Source organism: Herpailurus yagouaroundi, unplaced genomic scaffold (assembly GCF_014898765.1).
Source record: "Herpailurus yagouaroundi ecotype Mexico unplaced genomic scaffold, PumYag 28, whole genome shotgun sequence".
In the NCBI taxonomy this organism is placed as follows: Eukaryota; Metazoa; Chordata; class Mammalia; order Carnivora; family Felidae; genus Herpailurus; species Herpailurus yagouaroundi.
This window is the reverse complement of record NW_024412376.1, coordinates 110,000,402-110,014,297: the sequence shown is the minus strand read 5'-3', so window position 1 is coordinate 110,014,297 and position 13,896 is coordinate 110,000,402. Positions and strand designations below refer to the sequence as shown.

Below are 13,896 nucleotides of genomic sequence, written 5' to 3'. Positions count from 1 at the left end.
AGAGCAGTCAAGGACTCAGGCTCCTTTTATTCTGCTTCTCTGCCATCCTCAGCGTGTGGTTTCTGTCCCATTATGCAAGGTCGTGTCTTGGGTTGCACCATATTTAAGTCAGCAGAGAAAAGGATGGATGGAAGTGCTATTAACTGAGCAGGGAAACAATGTTTTAGGAAGAAGACGATGAATCTAATTAGACATGTTGAATTAGAGTTGACATTGAAACAGCAATTGGAGATGTCAAGTAAGAGTCTGGAACTCTGAGGAGAGGCCTACAGGTACAAATGTTTGGGTATCCTGCATATATGTGGTAATTGAGGGCACTGGTGTGGATATGAATGCCTAGAAGTTTAATTCAGAGTAAGAAGAGAAACGAACCTAGCACTGAGCTTTAAGTTGGTGCATTTATTAAATGGCTGTGTTGGAAACAAGAAGCCTGTAAGAGAGGGAAAAGTCATTAGCTACATATGCAGGGTAAATAAACAACAACAGAATAGAGAAGAATTATGAAAGATGCCAAGATAAGACACTGTTTCCAAAGAGGTCAAGCCCTTAAAAGCCAAGTAAAAATACTGGCAGAAAAAAAATCCAATGTATTTATCAACATGGAGGATATCGGTGATCTTTGCTAGGCTGTTGCAAAGATGAGACATTTAGAATGAGATCACCAGAAGCTTGATCGGAGCAGGTCGATAAGTGAGCAAGAAGTGAGAAAATGCCAACAGTACAATTGGACTGCAGTTTACAGTATGGCCGTGCCTGGAGGGACTGATGTGGGTGTGTGTACTTGAGGCCTTGCAGGAGCTTTTTATTAAATGGGATGGATCGAGCTGGTTAAGCGTCAGACTCTAGATCTCGGCTCAGGTCATGATCTCACAGTTCATGAGTTCTAGCCCCGCATTGGGCTCTGCGCTGGCAGCTTGGGATTCTCTCTCTCTCTCTCTCTCTCTCTCTCTCTCTGTCTCTGTCTCTGTCTCTGTCTCTCTCCCTTGCCTCTCTCCCTTGCTCTCTGCCCCTCCCCTACCTTGTATCTGCTCATTCTCTCTCTCTAAATAAATAAATAAATAAATAAACCTAAAAAAAGTGGGAATAACTCATTTGACAGGGAGATATACAAGAGAGATAGTGTGAGAGTGCAGAAATGGGGGAGAGGGTGGCGAGCAAAGCTTACAGTTGTATAGGTGAGCGTTAGCTAGTGGGAAAGACAAGCTTTTCTATTTGAACCAGGTGAGGTGAAGCAGGATAAATGAAAGGGTAGAGGTTAAAGCAGCGTGTGTGGGTATTCAAGGGGAAGTAGAGAAGAGAAAGGGCATCTCAGGTCCTTCTCTGGTTTTATATAATTTTCTCCTGCTATGGACATGGTCTAACATTTCCAGTAGGGTTTGGGGGTGTGGGGTAGAGAATCAGGACAGCAGGTCACACTGTGTCATTTTATATGGTACAGCAAGTGTCTCACAATTTAATGACTATTGCATGACAAGTTTTGTATTTCTTTTCATTTGTAATAAAATTCTCACAAGCTAGACATTACCTCACTGTCTCATCAAAAACATTGCCATTATTCCTATCATTTTGATGATCTTTTTTTCCAGTAGGAAGAGAGATTGAATGGGATGGTGGTCTACATTTTTTTTTCCACTTCAATTTGAGAATCTCAGATTAATTACAGAATGCCTTCCTCTTTTTAGCTTTATTTCCCTGACGTAATTTATTTTCTAAGTCTTGCCTCCTATTAGTTATCTGTTTAATGTCTTTCTTTTTTCTATGACTTTCTATGCATAGGGTATCCGGATAAACCTCACAGAGGTGGGAGTGGTGTCTCTACCTTGAACTTGGTGAAGTCTTAGGAGAGATACGTCTTTCTGCATCTTCAACATAGCCATAAAGCAGGTTTAAACACATGCATATCTGAATCAACAACCTTAATTCAAGGCCTAGGGATCCTATTTTAAAAGGTCTCTTCAAGCAGTTTTTGTATCCCACATTTACCAGGGATTCAGGAAGAAAGATTTAATAGAGAACTGAATTCAGCTTCTGAAGTCCTGCTTTGTCATTTGAAAACTGCCTCAGTGGCTTTGGACAAGCCACTGAACCTTGGAGCCTCTGTGTGGACTGGGGAGTCATTATATACCACCCATTGCTTAATAAGCCCACCCTTGTGAGGATCAGACCTGATAGCAAGCGTATGCAAAGGCTTTACCCACACTTGACCCTGCCTGTGTTACTATCTTAAAGTACCTTTAAATGTTCCTTTCTCAGTAATTCTATAAACCTCTAAGTTAATACATTAAGTTTTAGGCATGATCCATTAGCAACTTCCAGCTGAGCAGATTTTCTTGTCACAATCACTGAGCATTCACCCCTGGCTCTCTCCTTGCCCCTTCTAATTATGATGTGAATTCGCATTTCCAGAATTCCAGAGAGGTTTTCTTGCAACCTAAAAGGCCTTTGCAAGGACTCACGGATGTGATGAGAACCTTAAAACAATAGCTAACGTTTATGGAATGTTTAATATGTCCAGGCATTTTGCACATACATGCCCACTCAATTCTCAGATTCCCCAGTTATTATCACCATAACCTCTATCTCTATTTTACCAAAGAGGCAGCTGAGGCACAGAGAGGCTAAATCACTCGCCCAAGGTGTGGAGAGGCAACTAACCACGCAAAACCAGAGGGCTGCTTTCTTTCCTTTGCTGCACACGGATTCTCAATTTCACAGAAAGTATCCACGTTGCCCTAGGCGGGATGAGAATAGCTTCTCCTTAATCCCAGCAGCCGGCAGGTGCCCCCTGGAGAGTGACGTTTCAGCTGAAGGGGACGAGGAGGCAGCGAGCTGAGCGCAGAGCCCGGGGCGCCCAGCCGGCGGGCAGCGACAAGCAGGGTTGGAGCGGCGGGGACAGCGGCAGGTGGCGGGAGCCGGGGCCGAGCTGCAGCCCCGGGAGAGGTGGAACCTGTTGCTGAAGCCCGGCCAGGGCTCTCTGGCTGCCGGGACTCGGCCGTTGTGCGGGTGCAGGTAAGGGCGCGGCCAGGCTGGGCTGGGGTGCACAGCGCTTCCGCCGGCTTTGAGGATTCCTGTTTGCGATTGGGGACGGTTACCTTGGATTTTGCACCGTTCCTCTTTCGACCTTTCCTCAGTCCCTCTCCATCTAGTTCCTCGGGCACCCTCTGTGGAATCACTGTCCAGGAGGGTGTCACTTTGGTCACCAGCCCAACTTTTGGTGGGGGGGGGGGGGGGTTCCCCCCCGGACTCTCCAGGCCACGGATGCCTGTTCCCAGGCTGGCAGAGCTGGGACGCGACGAGGGAAAAGCGGCGCTTTGTTAACCATGAAGTTCAAAAACCCTCTCCAGGGCCATATTGATACAACTGTTAGATCTCCTCGCAGAGCGTGCTTGTTGCTAGCGAGACTTTTCTAAACTGCTCTCTTCACCCGTGGTGATTCTGAGCAATGATCTTTGTGTCTATGGCTGCATCTTGTGCCTTTCGACTTGCCAGAAAGGCTAGAATGTGGTTTCTTACCCTGGTACAGGACACCACCGAGCCCTTGGTGAAGGCACTTGGAGAGATTTTTTAGCTCTTCTTTGGACTGATCTAGGGTTTCCAGAAATGCTGGTTTACCCTCCCTTCTACCAAACCACCAGGCATTTTCCAACATGCAGCCCTAGGTCAAGGTTAGGGTCTGGTGTGGGAGAAAAGGAAAATTAATCTGCCCTACGCTGTCGTTTTCGCTAAAGACAGAACTGTAAGGAACGAAAACGCATTTGTTTACTCCCGCCCCCCCCCACCCCGTTTCCCCTCGGCCAGATTGTAGATACTTAAAATATTTATTTATTTTAAAGACTTTTAAATATGACGTAAGCTATAAGAAGATGCTGGGTTTTTTTCCCCGACCAAAATAGTTGAGGTTGTGTTAACCACGTGTCTGAATTTCTCTTTCCATCAGACAACCAGATTATTTTCTATTGATACAATCTGATGAGGGAGGAGGATAAGCCAACGGTGGTTTGTTAACTTTGGATATACTTGTTTTCAGCTAGAATCCTAATTAAACCAAAACACAGCTCGTGTAAAATTACCTTAATAATGGTATTTTAAGTTACAGTTCAATTTGCAAAATTGCTGTGAAATGGCCAAAGATAGAATCACTCTCATGAACAGAAAGTTGTGTGGCAGACTTGTGTGTACAGCTCAGTGAGAGTCTTCTGTCTGTTAAAAGCTGTGATAGATTAATCATTTAAGAAAATAGCTGCTTCACTATACACTGCACTATCTTTAAAGGTACACGTATTAAGATATGTATCAATATTACCAAAGAGTAGATATTGTTGTAATAATCTAAACTGTGCTTTCATTATTGCTTGATAAGGACACATTACTCATATATCTTTATCCTGTGCTTTTTATCGCTGTATAAGGTTTTCTAAACTCCATATAATCCAATAAGATCTTTCTACCAGCCATTTTTTTCTTGATGTTTATAGGTATCTTCGGGAGAGCTTGGATCTGAAACTTATTTTTTCTTCATTTACCTAGCACTCTATCATCTTATCCGGCATTTTTATTCTGGAAGATTTTGTGAATGTATTATTTAAAAGTATATGTTAGAAACTTGTTGTTTTATTTTTGATTCTTTTACCTCATAGCTCCTGTCAATCACGCTGCTCACCAATATTTTCTCTCACAGATGTCAAAGACTATAGACTGTATAGATATGAATTCACTAGTATCAGTGAATAATTTCCTCCTAGAAAATCAGTTCATTTATGGTTCTTGGCTGTTGTGTGATTCTTTTATGAGAATTCCATGTAAATGTCTCTGTGATAAATATTCATGAACTTTTTCACTGTATTGTATTAAAATATATTTCTAGCTATAGTCAAGATGCAAGATGAGAATTTTGTTCCTCAAAGCTTCATCTACTTAAAAATAGTCATTTTGTTAAATACTATCTATTCTCCTCATTATGAAAAGGGAGAATTGATTGTAGGGGAACCCTTCAAAACTGTCCTATATATTTAAAGAATGCAAGATAAATACAACCTTACATTTCTTAAACATATCTATATGCTCTTCTAACAATCTTAAATTGTTTTCTTAACCACATGATTTCTGTGCTTACCGTTAGCCCAGCGTTGACAGATTATTTTTTTCTTTCTCTTTCTCTTTAGTTTTAAGCTCTGGCTCTATGGGATAAAATGGCTCTTCAATGAATTTTCTGGTTGCCTTGAAGCTGGACATTAAGGGTCCAGAGGGTCCCTCCCTCTGCTGAACCAAAGGCAGATGTAAATGTACTGCCCCAGCAATGAGCTGGCATGGTCACCCCAACAGACAGCTGTCTAGCATGGATCTCAGGTCCTCCCTGTGCCTTGCGGGATTTTGAGATATGAGCCTTCTAAAAGTGAAGAGATCTGGTTCTCTTCCCCGACAGGCTTCTAACTGGCTCTGTGCCTGAAGCAAATCATTTAATTTTGAGTCTAAAATTTTCTCAGATGTAAAAGGAGTTATGAATTCGAATAAGATTCCCCGCAATTTTTCACTCCTCTTGGTTTCCTTGTTTCTGTAGTAAGTGGGCGAAGGATCCAGAGGGAGAAGGCTTAGATACCCTTGACACTTGACAGCAGCTATCTCAGGCAAAGCCCTGAAAATCCTGTGACCTCAACGCCTCCTGTGTAAAATGGGCTCTTAAGAGAATAGGATGGTGTATATGACGGCTGGATGCCGCTTCGGGCATGTGGGAGATGCACAGTGATATTTTTTTAAGGCACCCATCTGACAAATGTAAAGGTTTTTCTAGCTCTGGCCAGGGAGGAGAGAGCAAAGGGCAGAGAAGTCTCTCCTACATGCTCGGATGGTCATTACTGGTGTGGCTCCTATGGTAGCAGCCGAGACCAGGTGATGGAAGGTTAGAACCTCAAGCATGTTATGAATGCCTCTTTGATGTCTCCCCAACCCCCACCCCTGCCCCCGAACACATGCAAAAAAGTCAGAGTGAATCAGGACAGCACAGTCATCAATTTGTTGCAATGCCACACAAGACTGGGAAGACTTCCCTGTTCTAGTTGTCTTGTAAAACTAGCTTCGGTCGTCTGTCACCAGTGAGCACACCTGGTATGTTACATCACGGAATCAGAATAGCAGCACGACCCAAATCATACCATGCCAGTAATTCGGGAAAAGAAAAAAAAAAAAATAAAACGACCCCTGGAGTGCCAAGAAATTGGCTCTTTCTTTGTTGCCACTGAAAATTTGACGTTTCCAAATATTCCCCAAGTACGTTTCTTGTTTGCTTCTTGGGCCTTTGAAAGGGGTCCCATTTAGGTGCCTGCCTAAATGGACAGTCTGGGTCCACTGGAGTCTGGGTTCCAGTGTGACAACAGCAGACTGACATCCTCTGCTAGAACTGACGCCCGTTTCTCCAGTCCCTCACAGAAATCTCCATCGGCCCATGCTTTCAAACCTCCAGAGGTCTACCAAGCACGTTAGAATTTTCTAGCTCTGGCTGCATTCCCACAAAATTTAAAAAATAACAATTTTCCAAATGAGATAGGAATAACTCAACCTGGAGGAAGCAGTAACTATAATATGAAATAATATGCATAATCTCATTCAGTTTTTATGATTTTAGATATTAAGTACAATTACAATCCCTGTCTTCTTCATAAGGAAACTGAGGCTCAGGAATCAGTTGCTCAAAGTAAACATATTAACTAGGCTGAGGAATCAGGATAATGAACTCAGGTAGCCTTAAAACCCACATGCTTAGGGGCACCTAAGTGGCTCAGGTCATGTATGATCTCACAGTTGGTGGGTTCGAGCCCCTTGTCGGGCTCTGCACTGACAGCTCAGAGCCTTGAGCCTGCTTCAGATTCTATATCTCCCTGTCTCTCTCTCTGCCCCACTGCCCCTTTCCCCTGCTCACACACACTCTCTCTCTCTCTCTGTCTCTCTCTCTCTCAATAAATAAATAAATAAATAAATAAATAAATAATAAAATTTAAATTTAATTAAAGGTAACTGTTTAAGTTTTTAAATCTTCCTTTCCATTTTATTTCCTGTCCCTGAATTCTTGGCACACTGGTACTGAAGTGAATGTCGGCTTTCTCTAGGAACTTACCTTCTGATCCTTTTTATAAGCACAGGGTATCAAATTTGTAACAGGCACCCTTTCAGCAGTTTATAGCCTTACCTCTCCTTTGGCTCCTTACTCGGAATCTTCCGGTTATGTCTCTGGAATTCCCTAAACTTCAACAGGTTTGCAATCTTTTTTTGTTTTTTCCATAGCCATTATATAATTGATATCACTTGATATACTACTTCAGGCTTAAAAGTCTTCGGCTAGAATCCCGCGTCTTCGAGGAGGTTCTCTTTGTCCCCGCTTAATTCAGCTGGAGTAGCTATCTCAGATGATTTCTGACGTGGAGTGCGCTTTATGCTCCTTAAAGCGAGCGGCCCTACAGGTTCCCTGGCAAGTAAACCCTGAGCTTCCCCAAGTACCCCATCCTCAGCTTGCTTTCCTTGATATTTTGATATTCCAGGTTTTAGCAACTTCTAATTTGTGTTTTCTCACACAAGTGAGGCCTTGAAGGTTCTACCACATGCAAAGCCCTTCCAGTTGTCTCTGACTTCGTCTTTAGCCCTCAGCCCTCTTGTCTTCATTTAGTCCCCTCCAGCCTTGTATGGACCAGGCTTAGTCCTACTTACAGCTTTGGCATTCACTCTTCTCCCCGCCTGAGAACGTTGCCTGTCAGAGCTGCACTGGGAGGCATTTTGCCCTGTCAGTCTCAGATCGTCACAGTACCATCTGCTGTCCCGGAGCCCACTTGCTCCTGGAGACTACCTCCATTGACTCGTTGACTTGTTTATGATCTTGCTTTTCAGAAAGAGAATCTCAGCTCCATGTAAGGAACTGTGTGCTTTCATTTTCACCACTGGCTTCAGTACCTAGAACAGAGTCTGGCACCTGGGGGATACTGGCAAATATTTGCTCATTGAAAATTTCATTGCCATCTCCCTATCAGATTCCCCTGCATCTTTCTGGAGGTGCAATCAAGTTACTAAAATTTCAACCTTAGGCTGGTCCCATTCTTCCTTTCTGCTGTTTTCTCCTTTCCACCGATTCTACCTTAATAATTAAAAGACCAATCCCTGTATATGTTTTCCCTTTCATGTTGGAGAAAAAAATTTGAAAAAGCTATTTACCATCGGTTGCATTATTTTAATATACATTCAAGCTTTGCAGTATCATTTGATGTTGAATTTTAAGAAAATCTGGGTCTGAACTAGGAAAATATAAATGCCGCATTTACTTTAGATTTAAGTTAAATCTACCCATTCTGTTTTCATCACCATGATAATTTTTCATCTTTAAAAATATTTTATTTAAAAATATGTCCATATGTAATTTTATATAAATGTCCAAATTATATCACAATGCTATTGCTTTTGAATTTGTAATTTTTCTGTTTCCTTTAACTGCCTTTGTCCACTCCTTATTGTCTTCTGTTTCATTATCACAGATAACCCATGTTAGCAACTGAGTTCTATTATCCTCGATTTTCATACACTTTTATAACCATTCACATACATACATGTGCAAACATGTTTGTGTATACACACATGCACGTCAGTCTTTTTGTCATCATTTTTAAGAAATGTGCACCTTATTTTTTCTTACTCATTGATACCTTGTGGAAAGTCTCCATGTCAACCATTATACATGAAACTAAAATTTTACATGTCTGTATAATATTCATGATGGACATATTAAGAAACAATAAATTCAGCCATTCACCACTTTATAAACATTCACTTTATTTCCAGAGGTTTTTATTGTCTTCAGTTTTATCACAAAACAAGGTCATAATAAAAATTGTTGATGATTTCTTTTATTTCTAAGTTCAAGGGGTAGAAATATTTATAAGTTTTAAAGTATGTTGCCCTATTGCTTCTGAAGTGTTATATTCACATTTTTACCAGCAAATTGTGAAACAATCCATGTCCCCACAGCTATCAATGTTATAATTCTTCAGTTTATAATTGTTACATTTATTTAAATATCTTAACTTGTGAAGTTAGTATCTTTTGATGCTTTTCAGATATGTGGATTTGCTCTTATGTAAATTGTTTAATCAGTTCTTGTCCATAGGTTCTGCTGGGCTATTTGTCATCGTCTGATGAATATTTAAGTGTTCCTTAAATATTGTCAATATTAACTCTTGTACAGTAAATATTTCCCATTTTGTCATGTTTTTGCTCATAACTTATACTGTGCACATTCAAACTATTTTTTTTAATAATCCACACATTTAATTCTTATTATGTAAATTCTAAGATTTTAGTGTTTGATTACTGCAGCTTTGTAGTATATCTTGAAATCTGGAGTTGTGAGACCTTCAATGGATTGTTTTGGTTTATCGGGGTCTTCTGTGGTTCCATACAAATTTTAGTAGCATTTGTTCTAGTTCTATGAAAAATCTGTTGGTATTTTGATAGGAATTGCACTGAATCTGTATATTCCTTTGGGTAAGTATGAACATTTTGATAATATTAATTCTTGCAATCCATGAGCATGGTATATCTTTCCATTTGTGTCATCTTCAATTACTTTCATCAGTGTTTTATGGTTTTCAGAGTACATATCTATCACCACTTTAAGTTTATTCTTAAGTATTCTATTCTTTTTTGGTACATTTATATATGGTGTTGTTTTTTTTTAAATTTCTCTTTCTGTGACTTCATTAGTGTTACAGATTTCTGTGTATTACCGATTCTGGGTATTAATTTTGTATCCTGCCACTAGACTGAATTCATTTATTACTTCAGTAGTTTTTTGGCAGAGTCCTTAGGGTTGTCTATGTAATATCATGTCATCTGCAAATAGTGAAACTTAGCTTCTTATTTACCAATTAGATGCCTCTTATTTCTTTTTATTGTCTGATTGTAGTGGCTAGGACTTCCAGTACTATGTTGAATAAAAGTGTTGAGAGTGGACATCTTGCCTTGTTTCTGATTTTAGAGGAAAAGCTCTGTTTTTCACCATTAAGTATGATGTTAGATGTGAGTTTTCATATATGGGCTTTAGTATGTTGAAGTATGGTCTCTCTAAGCCTGCACTGTTGAGATTTTTTATCATGAATGCCTGTTGAATCTTGTCAAATGTTTTTTTCCACATCTGTTGAAAAGATTGTATGATTTTTATTCCTTGATTTGTTGATGGGTATAATATTAAATGATTTGTGTATATTGGATCATCCTTGTACTTCTGGAATAAATCCCGCCTGATTATGGTGAATTATCTTTTTAAAATATTGTATGCCATTTGCTAATATTTTGAGGATTTTTGCATTTACCTTCATTGGGGATATTGGCCTGCAGTATCTTTTTCTGGTTTTGGTATCAAGGCAAAGCTGGCCTCATAAGAATGTATTTGGAAGCTTTCTTCCCTCTTCTGTTTTGTTTTGTTTTGTTTGAAATAGTTTGAGAATAGGTATTGACTCTTCTTTAAATGTCTGAGAGAATTCACCTGTGAAGCCATCTACCCCTGGTCTTGTATTTTTTGGTAGGCTTTTTATTACTAATTGAATTTAATTACTTGTAATCAGCCTGTTTAGACTTTCTATTTTCTTCCCAGTTTAGTTTTGGAAGATTGTGTGTTTCTAAGAATTGATCCATTTCTTTTAGGTTGTCCAGTTTGTTGGCAAACAATTTTTCATAGTACCGTCTTATGATTCTTTGTATTTCTGTGGTGTCGTTACTTCTCCTCTCTCATATCTGATTTTATTTATTTGGGTCCTTTTTCTTTTTTTCTTGATGAGTCTGGCTAAGGGTTTTAGTCTTTACATCATTTATTTCTGCTCTGATTTTTATTGTTTCCTTTCTTCTACTCACCATGGACTTTGTTCTTCCTTTTCCAGATCCTTTAGGTGTAAGATTAGACTGTTTGAATTTTTTCTTGTTTCTTGAGATAGACCTGTATTGCTACATACTTCACTCTTAGAACTGCTTTTGCTATGTCACAGAGGTTTTGGACTGTTGTATTTTTATTTTCACTTGTCTTCATGTTTTTTTTTTAAATTTCTTCATTGAAGAAGAAATCACCATCAATTTCTCTACTTATGTCCATTAATATTTGCTTTATGTATTGAAGTGCTTCAGTGTTGAGTGCATAGATATTTACAATTGTTATATCCTCTTGTTTGATTGATCCCTTTATCATTATGTGATGCCCTTCCCTGTCTCTCGTGACAGTGTTTGTTCTAAAATATATTTTCTGATATAAGTATTGCTACCTCAGCTTTTTTTTTTTAAAAAAAACAAACTTTCATTTGCATGGTGAATGTTTTTCCATCCTTTCACTTTCAGTCTGAATATGTCTTCAGATCTAAAGTGAATCTCTTGTATGCAGCAGGTAGATGGGTCTTGCTTTTTTATCCGTTCTGCCTCTTTGTGTCTTTTGATTGGAGCATTTAGCCATTTATACTTAAAGTAGTTATTGATAGGTGTGTACTTGCTGCCATTTAAAAAATGTGTTTTCTTGTTGTTTTTGTAGGTCTTCTCTTGCTCTCTTTCTTTGTGATTGATGAAGATAGTGTTTTCTTTGACTTTCTCTCTATTTTTGTGTATCTATCATTGGTTTTGGGTTTGTGGTTACCATGAGGTTTATATTTAACATCTTAAGTAACTAGGCCATATTAATATGATAATCATTTAAGTTCAGACACATTTAAAATAACAGAAAAATAAAAAATATTTTTCCCTTTTTCCCCTTATCTTCCCTTTTTACCCCTTTCTCCACCTTTTATGTATATGTTGTCATAGTTTACATCTTTTCATCCACATTTTTCTTATGTCTAATTATGGACATTTCTTCTCCACTTAAAGAAATCTCTTTAACATTTCTTAAAAGACTCGTTTAATGGTGATAAACTCCTTTATCTTTTGTTTTTTTCCTGGGAAGCTCTATTTCTCTTTCAAATATGAACAATAACCTTGCTGGGTAGAGTATTCTTGATTGTGGATTTTTTTCCCCTTAGCACTTTGAATTTATCGTGTCACTCCCTTCTGGCTTGCAAAGTTTCTGCTGAAAAATCAGCTAGTAGCCTTATAGATTTTCCCTTGGAGGTAACTTTTTTTGTGTTTCTCTTGCTGCTTTTAAGATTCTCTTTATCTTTAACCTTTGACATATAAATTATGATGTGCTGTGGTGTAGACTTCCTTGGGTTATTCTTGTTTGGAACTCTCTGTGCTTTTTGGACTTGGATGTCTATTTTCTTCTCTAGGATAGAGAAGTTATTATTTCTTTAAGTAGGAAATTATTTCTCTCTTCTTCTGGAACCCCAAAATGTGAATGCCACTTGATGTTGTTCAAGAGATCAGTATCCTCATTTGAAAAATTCTTTTCTCTTTTTGCTCTTCACCTTGTGTGTTCTCCATTACCCTGTTTTTGAGATTGCTGTTATGCCCTTCTGCATCCTCTAATCTACTGTTGATTCCCTCTAGTATGATTTTATTTCAGTTGTTGTATACCTCAACCCTAAATGGTTCTTTTTAATATTTTCTATCTCTTTATGGAAGATCTCACTGGCTTCTTCCACTCTTTACTCCAGCCCGGTGCATATCTTTATGCTCATTATTTTAAATTCTTTGTCAGGCATATTGCTTATCTCTTTCATTTAGTTATTTTCCTGAAGTTTTTTTCTTGTTCTTTCTTTTGGAGCATATTCTTCTGTCTCTATGTTTGGTTGATTTTTGTGTGTTTATGGATTAGGTGAAGCAGCTACTTCTCCTAAAGTTCAAAAAGTGGTCTTGTGTATGGTGTCCCCTATGTAGACTGTGTATGCAAGGTGAATTTTCCTGGCTAGCTGACCTATGGCTGTTTATGCTAGTTACTCTTTTAAACTGTGGCATGTCTGTCTCTCTTCCTGTACTCTTGCCATTCCACCTTTGGTTGTTCAGTAGCTTCTCAATAAGCCCTCAGTTCTTTTTCAGGAGGAATCTTTCTATTAGAATGTATAAATTGGTGTGTTCCTTGGAGAAGGTGAGTTCAGAGTCCTCCTAGGTCACCATTTTGAACTGCAACTCTTCTAAAACTGTTTTCTTTTTATAATACTGTTTTTAAAACTGTTTCTAATTCCTTTCTGCAGTTTTTTAGCGCTCTATAATGTTTTATTGATCTGAGGTTTATCTAGAATTAATCATGTTAGTTTCCAAATGCTCACTTTTCAATTATTTATTTCTAACTTTATTATTGTATAGCCACACGTTGTGCCTAGTATACATAGATAGTTCCTAAAACTAGTACAGAGATCATTAAAAATAAACAAGGAAAATGAATGGGAGAATTACATGTAAACTTTTAAAAAAATGATGCTGAAACTCACTGGTAATCAGAGCATTCAAATTAAAACAAGATAGTGATGTCAGCAAGATGGCTGAATAGGATGTCCCTTGCTCATATACTCCTCTCAGCAGCAACAATTTGACATCCATCCATAGGCAAAAGTACCTTTGTGGCAACTGTAGGATCCAGGAAGAATATTATGAAACTGCATGTCGTCCAAGAAGAAGGAGAGATGTTTTGAGAAAACAGGCACCCACCCAGACAGGTGACTGCCAAATGGGCCTCAGCTACGGATCCAGAAATAGCTCCATACCCCTGAACATTTGGCTTCATCACTCTTTGGCTTTGTTTCTGTCGATGGTACCATACATCAAGGTACCTTGGCATCTCACTCATGTACCTGGTGATGGGCAAACAGATCTCAGTCCCATTCCTGGACCTTGAAGGGTCCTGTGAACTGGCTCTAGCTCCTCTTGGCCATGATCTAGGAGACTCTGGCAAACACTTATTTAAATAATCACCCACAAGCAAGAGAGCTTTAGTGGAAGTTCAGGAAGCTAGTG

The 13,896-nt window shown here is 39.0% G+C and overlaps 1 protein-coding gene across 1 annotated transcript in view; it reads left to right on the top strand.

The window, feature by feature from the left end:
- The first annotated feature begins 2,499 nt into the window (after nucleotides 1-2,499).
- The window catches only part of NPFFR2 (neuropeptide FF receptor 2), a 94,708-nt gene continuing 83,311 nt past the window's right edge, over nucleotides 2,500-13,896 (top strand). The window contains exon 1 of the mRNA XM_040481564.1: nucleotides 2,500-3,009. The gene's annotated coding sequence lies outside the window, so the exon portion shown is untranslated. The remainder of the gene's footprint in view (nucleotides 3,010-13,896) is intronic.